The sequence below is a fragment of the Tamandua tetradactyla genome, chromosome 9 (genome assembly GCF_023851605.1).
Source record: "Tamandua tetradactyla isolate mTamTet1 chromosome 9, mTamTet1.pri, whole genome shotgun sequence".
NCBI classification, from domain to species: domain Eukaryota; kingdom Metazoa; phylum Chordata; class Mammalia; order Pilosa; family Myrmecophagidae; genus Tamandua; species Tamandua tetradactyla.
In genome coordinates this window covers 29153925-29172548 of record NC_135335.1, presented here as the reverse complement: position 1 = coordinate 29172548, position 18624 = coordinate 29153925, and the positions used below count along the sequence as shown (strand labels likewise).

The window sequence follows — 18624 nt, the reverse complement described above, 5'->3', positions numbered from 1 at the left end:
GCAGGAAAACCACATGATCATCTCAAATGATGCAGAAAAGGCAGCTGACAAAACTCAAATCCATTCTTGATGAAAATACTTCAAAGGATAAGAATAAAAAGGAACTTCCGCCACATGTTAAAAGGAATATATGAAAAACCCACAGCCAACATCATCCTCAATGGGAAAAGATTGAAAGCTTTCTCTCCAAGATCAGGAACAAGGCAAGGATACCCACTGTCACCACTGTTATTCTCAATATTGTGCTGTAAGTTCTAGCGAGAGCAATTAGACAAGTAAAATAATTAAAAGGCATTCAAGTTGAAAAGGAAGAAGTAAAACTCTCACTGTTTTCAGATAACATGATATTGTATGTAAAAATCTCAAAAAATCTACAGCAAAACTACTAGAGCTAATAAATAAGTACAGCAAAGTGGCAGGGTACAAGATCAACATCCAAAAATCAGCACTGTTTCTATATGTTAGTGATAAGAAATTTGAGAAAGAAATCAAGAAAAAAATTCCACTTACAGTAGCAACCAAAAGAATAAAATATTTAGGAATAAATTTAACTAAGGATACAAAAGACCTATATACAGAAAACTACAAGAAATTGCTAAAAGAAATCATGGAAGACCTAAATAAATGGAAGGGCATACTATGTTCATGGACCAGAAAGCTAAATATAGTTAAGATTGATTTATAGATCCAATGCAATACCAATTAAAATCCCAACAATTTATTTTGACTTATTTTGTAGAAACAGAAAACACAGTAACCAAATTTATTTAGAAGGGTAGGTTGCCCTGAACAGGTAAAAAATATCTTGAGAAAGAAAAATGAAATGGGAGGTTTCATACTACCTGATTTCAAAACACATTACTAAGCTACAGTAGTCAAAACAGCATGGTACTTGCATAAAGATAGATATGCTAATCAATGGAATTGAATTGAGTATTCAGAAACAGACCCTCTCATCTGCAGACAATTGATCTTTGATGATGCAGTCAAGCCAACCCACCTGGGACAGAGCACCTCTTCAATAAATGGTGTTTGGAAAACTAGATATCCATAAGCAAAAGAATGAGTGAAGATCCATATCGCACACCTTATACAAAAATTAACTCACAATGGATCAAAGACCGAAACATTAGAGCCAAGACCATAAACATTTTAGAAGAAAATGTAGGAAAATATCTTATAAAACTTGTAATAGGAGGCAGTTTCCTAGACCTGATACTCAAAACATAAGCAATGAAAAAAGTAATAAATAAATGGGATTTCCTCAAAATTAAATACTTTGGTGCATCAAAGAACTTTGTCAAGAAAGTAAAAAGGCAGCAGGTAGCCTACACAATGGGAGACAATATTTGGAAACCAAATATCAGATAAGGGTTTAGTATCTAGAATATATAAAGAGATTCTTCACCTCAACAACAAAATGACAAACAACCCAATTAAAAAATGGGCAAAAGACAGTGGTTCAGTGGTAGAATGCTCACCTTCCATGTGGGAGACCCACACCATGCACCCCTCCCCCCCCAAAAAGGACAAAAGACATTAATAGACACTGTTCAGAAGAGGAAATACAAATGGCTAAAAGGCACATGGAAAGATGCTCAACATCACTGGATAGGGAAATGCAAATCAAAACCACAAAGAGATGCCATCTCACACTCACTAGAATAGTCATTATAGAAAAAAAACAGAAAATGACAAGTGCCAGAGAGGATGTGGAGAAAGAGGCACACTTATCCACTGTTGGTGGCAATGCAAAACGGTACAACCACTGTGGAAGGCAGTTTGGCGGTTCCTCAGGAAGTTAAGTATAGAATTGCCATAAGATCTAGAAATCCCATCACTAGGTATCTATTCAGAGGAACTGAAGGTAAGGACATAAATGGACATTTGCACATCCATGTTGATTGCAGCATTATTATGATTGCCAAGAGATGGAAATAGCCCAAAATGTCCATCAATGGATGAGTGGCTAAACAAGCTGTGGTATACACGTATGATGGAATACTACACAGCTTTAAGACAGAATAAAGCCATAAAGCATGTAACAACATGGATGAAACTTGAGGACATTAAGCTGCATGAAATTAGCCAGAAACAAAAGGACAAATACTGTATGGTCTCACCAGCATGAACTAACATAAATGAGTGAATATGAGAGTTAAAGTTAAGAACACAGGTTATCAGGAGATAGAAAGAGCGTTGAGATTAGGCATTTGGTGCTGAAGAATACACATTGGGCAACAGGACTGACTGTTAAAATTCAGAAATGGATAGCACAAAACTACCTGATTGTAGCACAATAATATAAGTACACCAAATGAAGGTAAGTGTGACTATGATTGAGGGAGAATGGCTGGGGCATTTATGAAACCAGCAGGAAAGACAGAGGATAAAGACTGAGACCTTATTACTTGGGAATTTAGTCACAATGATGGTGACTAAATGTAGAAACTTAAAAACATTTCTGCTGAAGGAGAACAAATGAATTGTTGATATTTCAAGGTGTTGAAAATGGATGGTACACAGGAAAAGGTACAATCAATGCAAGCTAGGATCTATAGTCAACAGTAACATTGTAATATGCTTCCACTGAATTTAACAAAGGCATTATGCCAAAACTAATGTCAACAAGCAGGGGACACAGGGGAGGGTTATGGATTCTATGCAGAAGAAAAGGAAATGTCTTCATATAGATTATTGTTGTGAAGGCAAGTCTATTTACTTAGGTTGGATTGTATGATGTGTGAATACAATCGTTTAAAAATGAACAGAGAGAAACAAGTGCTAGAGAAAATGTGGAGAAAGAGTTGTACCTATTCACTGTTAGTAGTGAAGCTGGGAGATGCAGCCCCTCCAGGGGACAGTGTGGTGGTTCCAAAGGAGGTTAGAGGTAGGGTTGCCATATGATCGCAACCCTCTTGTATATACTTGGAGAAACCGAGAGTGGGGACAGGAATGGACATTTGCACACTGGTGTTTATGGCAGTAGTGTTTGGCAATAGATGAAGGTGGCCTAAGGGTACAATAACTGAGGAATGAAAAGGGGAACTGTGGTATTTACATACAATGGACTATTGAGGGGCTGCAAAAAGGAATAAAGTTGTGAGGCATGCAACTAGGGGAATGAACCTTAAGGATAGTAAGGCATCTTTATTTCTGACATTGAATAAAATGTCAGAAATAAAAAGATAAATATTATTGTGCCTCACTCATATGGATTAACTATAATATAATAACTCAGAGAATTGAAGACAAAAGCATGGGTTGCAGGTTAGGGCCTATTGTAAAGATTCCTAGATTGTACGCTCTTTTAGCAGTCACATATATATTTTTTTTTTATATATTTTTTTTTATTAATTAAAAAAAGAATTAACAAAACAATTAGAAATCATTCCAATCTACATGTACAATCAGTAATTCTTAATAACATCACATAGTTGCATATTCATCATTTCTTAGTACATTTGCATCGATTTAGAAAAAGAAATAAAAAGACAACAGAATAAGAATTAAAACAATAATAGAAAGAAAAAAAAACAAAAAAAAACAAAAACAAAAAACCTATACCTCACATGCAGCTTCATTCAGTGTTTTAACATAATTGCATTACAATTGGGTAGTACTGTGCTGTCCATTTCTGAGTTTTTATATCCAGTCCCGTTGTACAGTCTGTATCCCTTCATCTCCAATTATCCCTTCTCTTTTTTTTTTTTTTTAATTAACGGAAAAAAAGAAATTAACCCAACATTTAGAGATCATACCATTCTACACATGCAATCATTAATTCTTAACATCATCACATAGATGCATGATCATCATTTCTTAGTACATTTGCATTGGTTTAGAAGAACTAGCAACATAACCGAAAAAGATATAGAATGTTAATATAGAGAAAAAAATAAAAGTAATAATAGTAAAATCAAAACAAAACAAAACAAAACAAAACAAAAACCTATAGCTCAGATGCAGCTTCATTCAGTGTTTTAACATGATTACTTTACAATTAGGTATTATTGTGCTGTCCATTTTTGAGTTTTTGTATCTAGTCCTGTTGCACAGTCTGTATCCCTTCAGCTTCAATTACCCATTGTCTTACCCTGTTTCTAACTCCTGCTGAACTCTGTTACCAATGACATATTTCAAGTTTATTCTCGAATGTCCGTTCACATCAGTGGGACCATACAGTATTTGTCCTTTAGTTTTTGGCTGGATTCACTCAGCATAATATTCTCTAGGTCCATCCATGTTATTACATGGTTCATAAGTTTATCTTGTCTTAAAGCTGCATAATATTCCATCGTATGTATATACCACAGTTTGTTTAGCCACTCTTCTGTTGATGGAGATTTTGGCTGTTTCCATCTCTTTGCAATTGTAAATAATGCTGCTATAAACATTGGTGTGCAAATGTCCATTTGTGTCTTTGCCCTTAAGTCCTTTGAGTAGATACCTAGCAATGGTATTGCTGGGTCGTATGGCAATTCTATATTCAGCTTTTTGAGGAACCGCCAAACTGCCTTCCACAGTGGTTGCACCCTTTGACATTCCCACCAACAGTGGATAAGTGTGCCTCTTTCTCCGCATCCTCTCCAGCACTTGTCATTTTCTGTTTTGTTGATAATGGCCATTCTGGTGGGTGTGAGATGATATCTCATTGTGGTTTTGATTTGCATTTCTCTAATGGCCAGGGACATTGAGCATCTCTTCATGTGCCTCTTGGCCATCCGTATTTCCTCTTCTGAGAGGTGTCTGTTCAAGTCTTTTTCCCATTTTGTAATTGGGTTGGCTGTCTTTTTGTTGTTGAGATGAACAAAGTCACATATATTTAAGAGTTGTAATGGATATTTCTAAATTCTGAGATACTAAGCTATTTATATATAACCTGGTCGTTCCCTGAACCTTCAGGTATTTATGTGACTCCTGAGACTCAGAGTTAGGGCACTGAATCTATGAAAGTCAGCATTACCCCATTCAGCAACTGTTAAAAAGGTGAAAAAGTGATCAGACTTCATCTAGAGATATGAATGAAGCTGATCTGCATAGCACTAAATCAAAATACTGGGTAAAGGATGATATAGCCCATATTTTCAAAGTTAAACCTCTGGAAAACCAAAGGAACAGATGTTTATTTGGTGCCAAATTTATATTTTGGGTAGTACATTATCTAATTATACTTTATGGTCAGTTTACTTCAACACCATAATTGCATGGACTCGTGAATAGGGTATAAGATCTTGTTAGTTTTGTCCAGGTTAGTGTGATGCCCCGATATATCCCAGAGTAATTTGGCCAGAGAATAAAAAAGTAATTGCATGGCGGGCCACAGTGGCCCAGCAGGCAAAGTTCTCGCCTGCCATGCCCAAGACCCGGGTTTGATTCTCACTGCCTGCCCATGCAAAGAAAAAAAAAAGTAATTGCAAAGTCCCTTTGGGAGACTGGGGATAAGGGAGGAAATATTAAACTTCCCCATCTAGGGAATTCCTGATATTCTCGCAAGCAGTGAGGTCAACCAATTTAAGAGGCTGAGACCTCAATCTTGGGGCTTGCCCCTATGAAGCTTATTCCTGCAAAGAAGAGGCTAAGCTAACTGATAATAATGCCTAATAGTTACCCCCTCCCACCCCCAAAGAGCTCTTCTGTTGCTCAGATGTGGCATCTCTGCCAAGCTGGAAGGTGAACTCACTGCCCACCACTACTACATGGTACATGACTCCCAGGGGTGTAAATCCCCTTGGCAATGTGGTACAGGACTGCTGGGGATGAGCCAGGACCTGGCATCATGGGAATGAGAAAGCCTTCTTGAGCAAAAGAGGGGAGGGAGAAATGAGACAAAATAAAGTCTCAGTGGCTGAGAGATTTCAAACAGAGTTAAGAGATTATCCTGGAGGTTATTTTTATGTATTACATAAATATCCCTTTTTAGTTTAAGGTGTATTGGAATGGCTGGAGGGAAGTGCCTGAAACTGTAGAGCTGTATTCCAGTAGCCTTGATCCTTGAAGAGAACTGTACAACCAGATAGCTTTTACAATGTGACTATGTGATTGTGAAAACATGTCTGATGCTCCTTTTATCCAGGGTATGGATAGATGAGTAAAAAAAAATAAGGATAAAAAAATAATAAGGGGGAAAAGGGGTGAAATAAATTGGGTAGATGGAAATACTAGTGGCCAATGAGAGGGAGGGGTAAGGAGGTTGGAATATATGAGTTTTTTTTTTTTCTTTTTATTTCTTTTTCTGGAGTGATGCAAATGTTTTAAAAATGATCACGGGGAAGAATTTACCTGTATGTGATGATATTATGAGCCACTGATTGTATAATATGGTTGGACTATATGTGTGTGGATATTTCTCAATAAGAAGCTTTAAAAAAAAAACTGTGACTAACCTTCACTTGTACCCATTTTTTTTTTCTTGGTTTTTCAACTTTAGAGTATTATGATTACTTAACATAGTCCCTAATGTTTATTAATGAAGGGCCTTCAGTCAGCCTAGAACTAACCCACCTCAATTCAAAAGCTATCTTGATAACCTACTGGATCTAATCAAAATGGGCCCACCTGACATGCAGAGTAGCTTAGACTTTAATCTGTAAGTGACTTACCCCTCATTATAATACTAAAACTTACACCCATCATCATATTAAGGCCACCATTTTCTTACATAGTTTCTATGAATACATATGTAATCATCTACACCTGCTCAATAATTAGATCACCTCTAATTACATCATCTGGAGCCACTGTGCTCATTATTCTAAAACTTGCCCGTTTTTTGTTTTTTTTTTTTGGCATAGGCAGGCACTGGGAATCGAACCCGGGTCTCCGGCATGGCAGGTGAGAATTCTATCTGCTGAGCCACTGTGGCCTGCCCAACCTGCCCATCTTTTAATACTATATAAAACTATCAGAATTACTGCAGTTTGGGAAGACAGATTTGGGGGCCGGCAGGCCATCTGATCGCCTGCTTCACTCCTAGCAATAAACTCTTTGTTTCTTTGAAACTTCGGTGTCTTAGGAATTGGTCATTGAGCACATGGGACAAAGAACGCACCACCTTTCTGGGGTAAAAATTTGGCAACCCTCTGCTGGGATGCTGCCTGAGGCTTTCAGCCTCCAGACCCTTTCAGCACCTTAAAAAGCTTAAATTTCAAGTCCAGACATCTGACTGGGTGAGTGGGACATCAAGGTAAAAGTGGATCAGGCAGTTAGTACAGCAGGTCCCATTTCCAGAATGATCTTCCTTGCTCTGCTCTCTACAACTTTCTGTTTTCTGGGTACCATCATTCTGTACAGAGTTTGAGGCCCTGACCTGTGTCTGTCTGTACAGGGTTTAAAACTCTGCCCTGAATTTGTTTGTTGAGTATACTCCTGGAAAATAAGTCATCCCACAATTAATTGGTATTTAATGACATTAACTATGCCTGTTTAACTGTTAACTGGTGTGTTACTTGAGGATAGTAAATGCTTAATGCCTGTTTAATTGTTAATTGGTGTGTTCGGTCTAGTTATTAATTGGTGTGTTACTTAAATATATAATAAGAGCTAAGCATCTTTAAACACTAGTTGGTGTCTTATTGCATTTATATTGTTCAAGTGTTCCTAATTGGTTACTGATTACGGAAATTCTTTAAAAAGGGAACCTTTGGGTTGTATTGAAAAATTGAAAAGATTTTAGTTATGATTTATGAGAAAACGGTTTATTTCTGTAATACAATCTGGCTGTGGTATGATTTAGAATCAAGAGAGAAATGGCCTGAGAGTGGCTCTATGGAAAGATATTACCATTACTGTTAAAGTTAAAGATATTATAGTTAGTTAAAGGCGTTCTACAAAAGAGAGCAGAAATGAGATGAGATGGTGTATATTGAATCCTTTATCTGTCCCTCTCAAATGTATATTTCTGTGTTTCTTTGGTGTGTGTGACCAATTTTCTATTCGAGTCTCTCAACTTGTTCAATGTGTATTTCATACCTCCAGATGGTAAGAGTAAATTAACAAACTACATTCTTAAAGAGCTCTATTTGAATTCCTTAAAAATGAATAAGCTCTTTTATATATATATATTAGTACTCCTGGAGTCCCAGAAGAAAAAATCTCTCTGGACAGCAGGATTCAAAGCCTTAGTTCTGTAATTACTATAAACAAACCTGGACATTAGAAAAAAACTGCTCCAAGAATTTCCCTAAGGCAGCAGAGGGATACCAGAGGGCTGCCTGGAGGAAAAAGCAAGACCTTTTTCAATTGTCCAGCTCATAATTTTAAGTAAAATAGATCTAATAATTGGAAATAATTAAAAGAAGTGCATAGGAACTCTCACCCTTTTGCCCTCATTTAAAACTTTTAGGACCAAGTTCAACAGGCCAGGCCTTATTTTTTTCTGTCTCACCTATCCCTGCCTCCAGGGCCTAACCACCTAAGGCAGATATGAGGCAAGGGCTGGGTGCACAAAGAAGGAGGAGGTGTGGTTTAGAATTCTTTCAACTGGACCTGGAGATCAGAAATGGTAGGCATAGGAAAAATGCTATGGAATATGCCACGTCTGTTAAAATGAAATTTTTTCCAATAATAACTTTGCAATGTAACCACAGTAATCAAATCATTACTAAAATATAAATAGCCTTGGGATAGGAGTAATTGAATAAAAATAATTGCAGAATTTCAGTAAGTAAAATGAAAGGTCCTTGAGAGCTATTGAAAAATTTTCCTGGACTTAGGCTTCAGACAAATCAAACAATTGCAGCATATTTTCCAGAGCTTGATAGTCAATGTACTTTTGAGGTTGCTCATAATTTTAGAATATTATGAAAACAAAGAGATTTTTCTTTAACTTCTAATAGAAAGAGTAAAAAAGCAAATACAGCTGCAAAAAATTGCAGTGACAAAACTCTGGTCTGATTCCTTTTCTTATTATGAATTTCTGAATTCGACAAATGCAATTTTATTCTCCTTAGTATGTTTTTTGTAAATTTATACAAATTTGCTGATAAAATATGCTAGTATTATAAGTACAGTCTCAAAATTCCACTTAAAATAGTCTAACTAGACAGACTGCATAAACTGAGCAATGTACCTGGTAATGATGACACATATAAAATACAATAAAAATTAAAACATGCTGATGCTTCAAAAATATTTATATTCTGTATTTAAGAAATCAGTTAAATTTAGTAAGAAACATAAATGAGATTTTTGTAATTTTGATTACCTGGATTTCAAATAATGTCTTTTTAATTAGTTTGACATTTGTTACCCCAGGATGTGAAAGAATTTGAATTTGCAGTGGTCTTGTTAATGTTAATCAGTACATTTTTGTTAGTAAGACTTGTCATGAATGGGAAATACGTAATTCTTAGCTTCAATGAGTTTATATTCTAGTTAGAATATACATGTACCAGGCATAGTATAAAACAGTAGTAACAAAGGAATAAAAATGCTAGAAGAATTTTCAAAAACAGACAGATAAAGAATGACCTAAGAAGACCTCATAGAAGAAATGACACTTCTGAGACCTTTAAACAAGAAAATAGCATTTCAATAAATACTGCCTTTGTGTGGTCACAGCCTGGCGACTCCCCCGTGGGATGCTGCCCAAGGCTCTGGAGCCCCAGTAAGATGGAAGGCACAGTAACCAGGCCTTTTGCCGCTGCTGGACTATATTAGTTTAAAGTCTTGGCAAAAATGTTTCCCTCTGTTCTGCCAGCACTCTAGATCTTTTTGGCACCTTAGAAAGCTTCAGAAAGAAACCATTTCCACTTCCACTTCTGGACTTCTGACTGGGTGAGTGGGTTACCAAGGTAACCATTTGGGTAATTGTAAATGCAGTATTATTGTATTCTATTGTTTGGTATGCAACTCCACTTCTTACTTCCCACAGGAGCTAAAATATAAATGCATAAAAGGTAATGATAAATCTAGGTCTTGGGGCATACAATGTATAGAAATATAAGTGGCAACAAGTAGGAAAAAACTGTGAGAGAACAGAGGTATATAGAAAAAGCATATATATGTGCATGCTACTGAAGTGAAATTGGTATACAACCAAATATTTTATATATATATATAAAGTTTAGCCTCATGGTAACCATGAGGAAAATAGATGAAAGACAGCTCCAGATAGAAAAGAGAAAGCACTCAGTATGGTACAGCAACAATAAAAAGCAAATACAAAAGTAAGCTTTGACGGAAGTAAGGAAATAAAGGTCTTATGAAGGCTAAATAGCAAAATGGCAGAAGAAAGTCCTGTAATATTAGTAGTGATTTTAAATGTAAGTGGATTATACTCTCTAGTCAAAAGGCAGAGATTAGCAGAATGGATAAAAAAGCACGACCCAACTATACATAGTCTGTAAGAGACTCACCATAACGTTAAAGATACAAGTAGTTTGAGGGTGAAAGGTTGGGAAAAATATATACCAGTAACCAAAAGAGAGCTGGGATGGCTATATTAATATCGAATAAAATAGACTTCAAGTCAGAAAGTTACAAAAGACAAAGATGCTTATTATATACTGATAAAAAGAGTAATTCAAAAATAGGAAGAAATAACAATTATAAATGTATAATTTCAATGTATATAATTATAAATATACATGCATTTGAGGCATCAGAGCCCCAAAATGTATGAAGCAAATACTGACCATTTGAGGAGAAAAACTGATGGTTCTACATTAATAGTAAGAGACTATAACACACTACTCTCAATAATGGATAGAACATCTAGTCAGAAGACCAGTAAGGAAGTACAGGACTTAAATGATACATTAAACCAACTAGAACTAACAGACATATATAGAACATCAACCTAACATAAACAGAATACATGAAAGTATACATGGATCATTCTCTAGTACAGACCATGTGTTAGGTCACAAATCTTAAGAAATTCAAAAATATTGAAATCATACAATGTATATTCTCTGACCACAACAGAATGAAGCTAGAAATCAATAACAGAGTAAGAAAGTGATAATTCACAAATATGCGGAAATTAAACAACATACTTTTTAACAATCAATAGGTTAAAAAGGAAATCAGAAATGAAATTAGGAAATATTTTAAGGTGATAGAAGATGAAAATCTACCAAAACTTACTGGCTACACCAAAGGCAATGCGGAGAGGGAAATTTATAACTCTAAATGCTTAGAGTTAAAAAGAAGAAAGACTTCAAATTAGAGAGCTAACCTCAAAACTGGAAGAACCAGAAAAACAGCAAACTAAACCCAAACTGAGCAGGAAGAAGGAAATTAACAAAGATCAGGGCACACAAAAATGAAATAGAAAACATAAAAACAATAGAGAGAATCAACAAAACCAAACGCTGGTTATTTGAAAAGATGAATAGAATCAACAAGCCTTTAACTAGACTGACAAATAAAAAACAGACAAGATACAAATAAATAAAAGCAGAAATGAGAGGGGGAACATTATTATTGACCACACAGAAATAAAGACGTCATAAGAAGACACTATGAAAACCACATGCCAATAAATTAGATAACCTAGATGAAATGGACAAATTCTTAGAAGCACACAAACTATCTACATTGACTCAAAAGAAATAGATTTCATCAAACCAATTAATAGTAAAAAATGGAATCATTCACCAAAAACCTCCCAACAAGAAAAAGCCCAGGACTAGATGGCTTCACAGGGGAAGTCCAGACTAGCAGCAGCTCCGTTTATACAGGTCCCACAGCACTCTCGTTGGCTTTCTTTGCAGTAGCCTCGGATCATGCCCATCAGACACAAGGAATTTCCACAAATCCTTCCTGGATAACTCCATGTCCGATCCTGGCTTTCTCTGAAATGGCTGACTGATTCCATTGTCACATGGAGCACTATTCTCTGGGGTCTCCCCTCCTGGAAGCCCAGAATTTTCCAGAACATCAACTTCTGGTTTCCTTGTACCCAAGAGTTCAGTTCTCAGCTTATCTCCTGCATTACACTATAAGCTGTGAGGAGAAACCAGACTGCATTTTCAACATTTAATCTGTAGATTTCTTCCACTAAATATCCAAGTTCATGGCTTTTAAAGTCTGCTTTCCAGCCAAAGCCACTACTCAACTTTGCCAGATTAGCTGCCATTTTAAAACAAGGCTCGTCTTCTTCCCAGTTTGCAATAACACGTGCCTCATTTCTGTCTAAGGCCTCATCAGAGGTATCTTCAGAGTCCACATTTCTACCAACAGTCTCTCCAAAGCATTCTAGGCCTTCTCTATCAAGCTTCTCACAACTCTTCCAGAATCTTCCCCTTATCCATTTAAAAAGCCGTTCCAACATGTTTGGTATTTGCAAACTGCAGCAGCACCCCACTCTCTGGTACCAAAATCTGTTCTAGTTTGCTAGCTGCCAGAATGCAATATACCAGAAACAGAATGGCTTTTAACAAGGGGAAGTTAATGAGTGGCTAGTTTATAGTTCTAAGGCCGAGAAAATGTCCCACTTAAAACAAGTCTGTAGAAATGTCCAATTTAAGGCATCTGGGGAAAGATACCTTGGTTCAAGGAGGCTGACGATGTTCAACTTTTCTCTCTCAGCTGGAAGGTCACATGCAAACATGGAAGTGTCTGCTGGCTTTCACATGGCTCTACCAAAAAAGGGACTCTCTCCAAAATGTTTCCCCTTTTAAGGATTCCAGCAAGCAACTCCACCTTCAGTGGGTGGAGACACAACTCCATGGAACTCATCTAATCAAAAGCTACCACCCACAGGGCGGGCCGCGGTGGCTCAGCGGGCAAGAGTGCTTGCCTGCCGTGCCGGAGGACCCCGGTTCGATTCCCGGCCCCAGCCCATGTAAAAAACAAACAAACAAACAAAATATAATAAAACAAGAAAATGTTTAAAAATGTTTCCCTTCCATCCTTCCTTCCTTCTCTGTCTTTCCTTCCTTTCCTCCCTCTCTCTTTGAAAAAAAAAAAAAAAAAAAAAAAAAAAAAAAAAGCTACCACCCACAATTGGGTGGGTGACATCTTCATAGAAACAATCAAAATGCTCCCACCCAGCAATACTGAATGAAGATCAAAGGGCACAGCTTTTCTGGGGTCCACCACAGATTCAGACGAGCACAATATAATTCACAAAGAAAACAAAGAACCAACAGGTGTAATGCTGTTCAACCTAATCAATAATTGAAAACATTAAAATAGCAAGCTATCTGCCCTCATTCTCAGAGTGGCAAAGAATATTAAAAAGATTGGCAGGACTAGCAAGGATGTGGGGAAATCAGTGCTCCCAACGGTAACTGGTGGGAGTAAAATGTTTTTCTAGAGATGTTTTTCTATAAAGTAGTCTGACTGTATATATCATCATTTTCAATGTGTATGTCATTTGATTCAGTAAAGCCATTTTCAGGAATTTAGTCTGGAAGAAATAATGGGCAAAAGAAGCAAAGGTGAATATGTGGTAGAGTGCTGATTTTACCTGGAAAACTGGAAATAAATGTCTGATAATAGGAAATTGATTAAATAAATTATACATATACACTTATGAAATACTATATAGCCTTCAAAAGGGTTGGTGAAGACCTATATTTATTGACACAAAAAATGCTCACACGACAGAGATCAAGAAGATAGCGTACCCCATTCTGGAACGGCTGACTGGCTGGGAGAACCCGCTCCGGTGAGATCGCCGAGGGGCGAGGGCTTCCCGGGCTGGGGCAGCAAGCTGCCGGAGTCCCTCCCTTCCTCCTTCCCGGGCCAGCTGGGAGAATTGGACAGGCGGTCCCCTCAAGCCGCGGCGGCTGGCGCCCCCCCCCACGCGTGGCCCCCGGGACCAACGGGGAGAATTGGATCGGAGATCCCCAGGCTGCGGAGAACGGTGACCGGGGTCCCTTCCAAACACGTGGCTTCCCGGTCCGGCTGGGAACGGTGCACTCTCCCGGGCCGCGGCGGCTGGGGCCCTCCCGCCACGCTTGGCGCCCCGGGCCGGCTAGGAGATTCGGATGGGCGCTCTCCCGGGCTGCGGCGGCCGGCGACCCTCCCAGCATTCGGATCCCCGGGCCGTCTGGCACTCTTCCAAGCCGCTTCAGCTGGCGAACCTCCCCACGGCAAGAGTTTTCCAAAGTTAAAGGACCCACAGCACCTTTTACTGGTGGGACCCACAGACAAACGAGTGCCACGAGCACCACCTACTGGGCAGGATAACAAAAACAGAGCCCAGAGATTTCACAGAAAAATCTTTCATCCTGTTGGGTCCAACACCCAGGGAAATCTGACTAAATGCCCAGACGCCAGCAGAAGATAACGGATCACACTCAGAAAATTGAAAATATGGCCCAGTTAAAGGAACAAACCAATAGTTCAAATGAGATACAGGAGCTGAGACAACTAATGCTGAATATATGAACAGAAATGGCAAACCTCTTCAAAAACGAAATCGATAAATTGAGGGAGGACATGAAGAAGACATGGGCTGAACAAAAGGAAGAAATAGAAAAACTGAAAAAACAAATCACAGAACTTATGGAAGTGAAGGATAAAGTAGAAAAGATGGAAAAAACAATGGATACCTACAATGATAGATCTAAAGAGACAGAAGATAGAATTAGTGATTTGGAGGATGGAACATCTGAATTCAAAAAAGAAGCAGAAACTATAGGGAAAAGAATGAAAAAATTTGAACAGGGGATCAGGGAACTGAAGGACAATATGAAGCGCACAAATATACGTATTGTGGGTGTCCCAGAAGGAGAAGAGAAGGGAAAAGGAGGAGAAAAACTAATTGAAGAAATTATCACTGAAAATTTCCCAACTCTTATGAAAGACCTAAAATTACAGATCCAAGAAGTGCAGCGCACCCCAAAGAGATTAGACCCAAATAGGCGTTCTCCAAGACACTTACTAGTTAGAATGTCAGAGGTCAAAGAGAAAGAGAGGATCTTGAAAGCAGCAAGAGAAAAACAATCCATCACATACAAGGGAAACCCAATAAGACTATGTGTAGATTTCTCAGCAGAAACCATGGAAGCTAGAGGACAGTGGGATGATATATTTAAATTACTAAAAGAGAAAAACTGCCAACCAAGACTCCTATATCCAGCAAAATTGTCCTTCAAAAATGAGGGAGAAATTAAAACATTCTCAGACAAAAAGTCACTGAGAGAATTTGTGACCAAGAGCCCAGCTCTGCAAGAAATACTAAAGGGAGCACTAGAGTCAGATTCGAAAAGACAGAAGAGAGAGGTATGGAGAAGAGTGTAGAAAGAAGGAAAATCAGATATGATGTACATAATACAAAAGGCAAAATGGTAGAGGAAAATAATATCCAAACAGTAATAACACTAAATGTTAATGGACTGAATTCCCCAATCAAAAGACATAGACTGGCAGAATGGATTAAAAAACAGGATCTTTCTATATGCTGTCTACAGGAAACACATCTTAGACCCAAAGATAAACATAGGTTGAAAGTGAAAGGTTGGGAAAAGATATTTCATGCAAATAACAACCAGAAAAGAGCAGGAGTAGCTATACTAATATCCAACAAATTAGACTTCAAATGTAAAACAGTTAAAAGAGACAAAGAAGGACACTATCTACTAATAAAAGGAACAATTAAACAAGAAGACATAACAATCATAAATATTCATGCACAGAACCGGAATGCTCCTAAATACGTAAGGAATACACTGCAAACACTGAAAAGGGAAATTGACACATATACCATAATAGTTGGAGACTTCAATTCACCACTCTCATCAATGGACAGAACATCTAGACAGAGGATCAAGAAAAAAATAGAGAATCTGAATATTACTATAAATGAGTTAGACTTAACAGACATTTATAGGACATTACATCCCACAACAGCAGGATACACCTTTTTCTCAAGTGCTCATGGATCATTCTCAAAGACAGACCATATGCTGGGTCACAAAGCAAGTCTTAACAAATTTAAAAAGATTGAAATCATACACAACACTTTCTCGGATCATAAAGGAATGAAGTTGGAAATCAATAATAGGCGGAGTGCTAGAAAATTCACAAATACGTGGAGGCTCAACAACACACTCTTAAACAATGAGTGGATCAAAGAAGAAATTGCAAGAGAAATTAGTAAATATCTCGAGGCGAATGAAAACGAAAACACAACATATCAAAACTTATGGGACGCAGCAAAGGCAGTGCTAAGAGGGACATTTATTGCCCTAAATGCCTATATCAGAAAAGAAGAATAGGCAAAAATGCAGGAATTAACTGTCCACTTGGAAGAATTGGAGAAAGAACAGCAAACTAATCCCAAAGCAAGCAAAAGGAAAGAAATAACAAAGATTAGAGCAGAAATAAATGAAATTGAAAACAGGAAAACAATAGAGAAAATCAATAAGACCAGAAGTTGGTTCTATGAGAAAATCAATAAGATTGATGGGCCCTTAGCAAGATTGACAAAAAGAAGAAGAGCGAGGATGCAAATAAATAAGATCAGAAATGGAAGAGGAGACATAACTACTGGCCTCACAGAAATAAAGGAGGTAATAACAGGATACTATGAACATTTACGCTAATAAATACAACAATTTAGATGAAATGGACGGGTTCCTGGAAAGACATGAACAACCAACTTTGACTCAAGAAGAAATAGATGACCTCAACAAACCAATCACAAGTAAAGAAATTGAATTAGTCATTCAAAAGCTTCCTAAAAAGAAAAGTCCAGGACCAGACAGCTTCACATGTGAATTCTATCAAACATTCCAGAAAGAATTAGTACCAACTCTCCTCAAACTCTTCAAAAAAATCGAAGTGGAGGGAAAACTACCTAATACATTCTACGAAGCCAACATCACCCTCATACCAAAACCAGGCAAAGATATTACAAAAAAAGAAAACTACAGACCAATCTCTCTAATGAATATACATGCAAAAATCCTCAATAAAATTCTAGCAAATCGAATCCAGCAACACATTAAAAGAATTATACATCATGACCAAGTAGGATGCATCCCAGGTATGCAATGATGGTTCAACATAAGAAAATCAATTAATGTAATACACCATATCAACAAATCAAAGCAGAAAAATCACATGATCATCGTTTGACAAGATTCAACATCCTTTCCTGTTGAAAACACTTCAAAAGATAGGAATACAAGGGAACTTCCTTAAAATGATAGAGGGAATATATGAAAAACCCACAGCTAATATCATCCTCAATGGGGAAAAATTGAAAACTTTCCCCCTAAGATCAGGAACAAGACAAGGATGTCCATTATCACCACTATTATTCAACATCATGTTGGAGGTTCTAGCCAGAGCAATTAGACAAGAAAAAGAAATACAAGGCATCAAAATGGGAAAGGAAGAAGTAAAACTATCACTGATTGCAGACGATATGATACTATACATCGAAAACCTGGAAAAATCCACAACAAAACTACTAGAGCTAATAAATGAGTACAGCAAAGTAGCAGGTTACAAGATCAACATTCAAAAATCTGTAGCATTTCTATACACTAGTAATGAACAAGCTGAGGGGGAAATCAAGAAACAAATCCCATTTACAATTGCAACTAAAAGAATAAAATACCTAGGAATAAATTTAACTAAAGAGACAAAAAACCTATATAAAGAAAACTACAAAAAACTGTTAAAAGAAATCACAGAAGACCTAAATAGATGGAAGGGCATACCGTGTTAATGGATTGGAAGGTTAAATATAGTTAAGATGTCAATCCTACCTAAATTGATTTACAGATTCAATGCAATACAAATCAAAATCCCAACAACTTATTTTTCAGAAATAGAAAAACCAATAAACAAATTTATCTGGAAGGGCAGGGTGCCCCGAATTGCTAAAAACATCTTGAGGAAAAAAATGAAGCTGGAGGTCTCGCGCTGCCTGACTTTAAGGCATATTATGAAGCCACAGTGGTCAAAACAGCATGGTATTGGCATAAAGATAGATATATCGACCAATGGAATCGAATAGAGTGCTCAGATATAGACCCTCTCATCTATGGACATTTGATCTTTGATAAGGCAGTCAAGCCAACTCACCTGGGACAGAACAGTCTCTTCAATAAATGGTGCCTAGAGAACTGAATATCCATATGCAAAAGAATGAAAGAAGACCTGTATCTCACACCCTATACAAAAGTTAACTCAAAATGGATCAAAGATCTAAACATTAGGTCTAAGACCATAAAACAGTTAGAGGATAATGTAGGGAGATATCTTATGAAACTCACAATCGGAGGCGGTTTTATGGACCTTAAACCTAAAGCAAGAGCACTGAAGAAGGAAATAAATAAATGGGAACTCCTCAAAATTAAACACTTTTGTGCATCAAAGAACTTCATCAAGAAAGTAGAAAGACAGCCTACACAATGGGAGACAATATTTGGAAATGACATATCAGATAAAGGTCTAGTATCCAGAATTTATAAAGAGATTGTTCAACTCAACAACAAAAAGACAGCCAACCCAATTACAAAAATGGGAAAAAGACTTGAACAGACACCTCTCAGAAGAGGAAATACAAATGGCCAAAAGGCACATGAAGAGATGCGTAATGTCCCTGGCCATTAGAGAAATGCAAATCAAAACCACAATGAGATATCATCTCACACCCACCAGAATGGCCATTATCAACAAAACAGAAAATGACAAGTGCTGGAGAGGATG

At 37.4% G+C, this 18624-nt stretch overlaps 1 protein-coding gene and 1 long non-coding RNA gene across 11 annotated transcripts in view; one reads left to right on the top strand and one right to left on the bottom strand.

The window, feature by feature from the left end:
* CHCHD6 (coiled-coil-helix-coiled-coil-helix domain containing 6) overlaps positions 1 to 18624 on the bottom strand; it is a 358373-nt gene that overhangs the window by 261119 nt on the left and 78630 nt on the right. The window lies entirely within an intron of this gene.
* Positions 9525 to 18624, top strand: part of LOC143646891 (uncharacterized) — a 52984-nt gene continuing 43884 nt past the window's right edge. The window contains exon 1 of the long non-coding RNA XR_013157717.1: positions 9525 to 9777. This is a non-coding gene — a long non-coding RNA (uncharacterized LOC143646891). The remainder of the gene's footprint in view (positions 9778 to 18624) is intronic.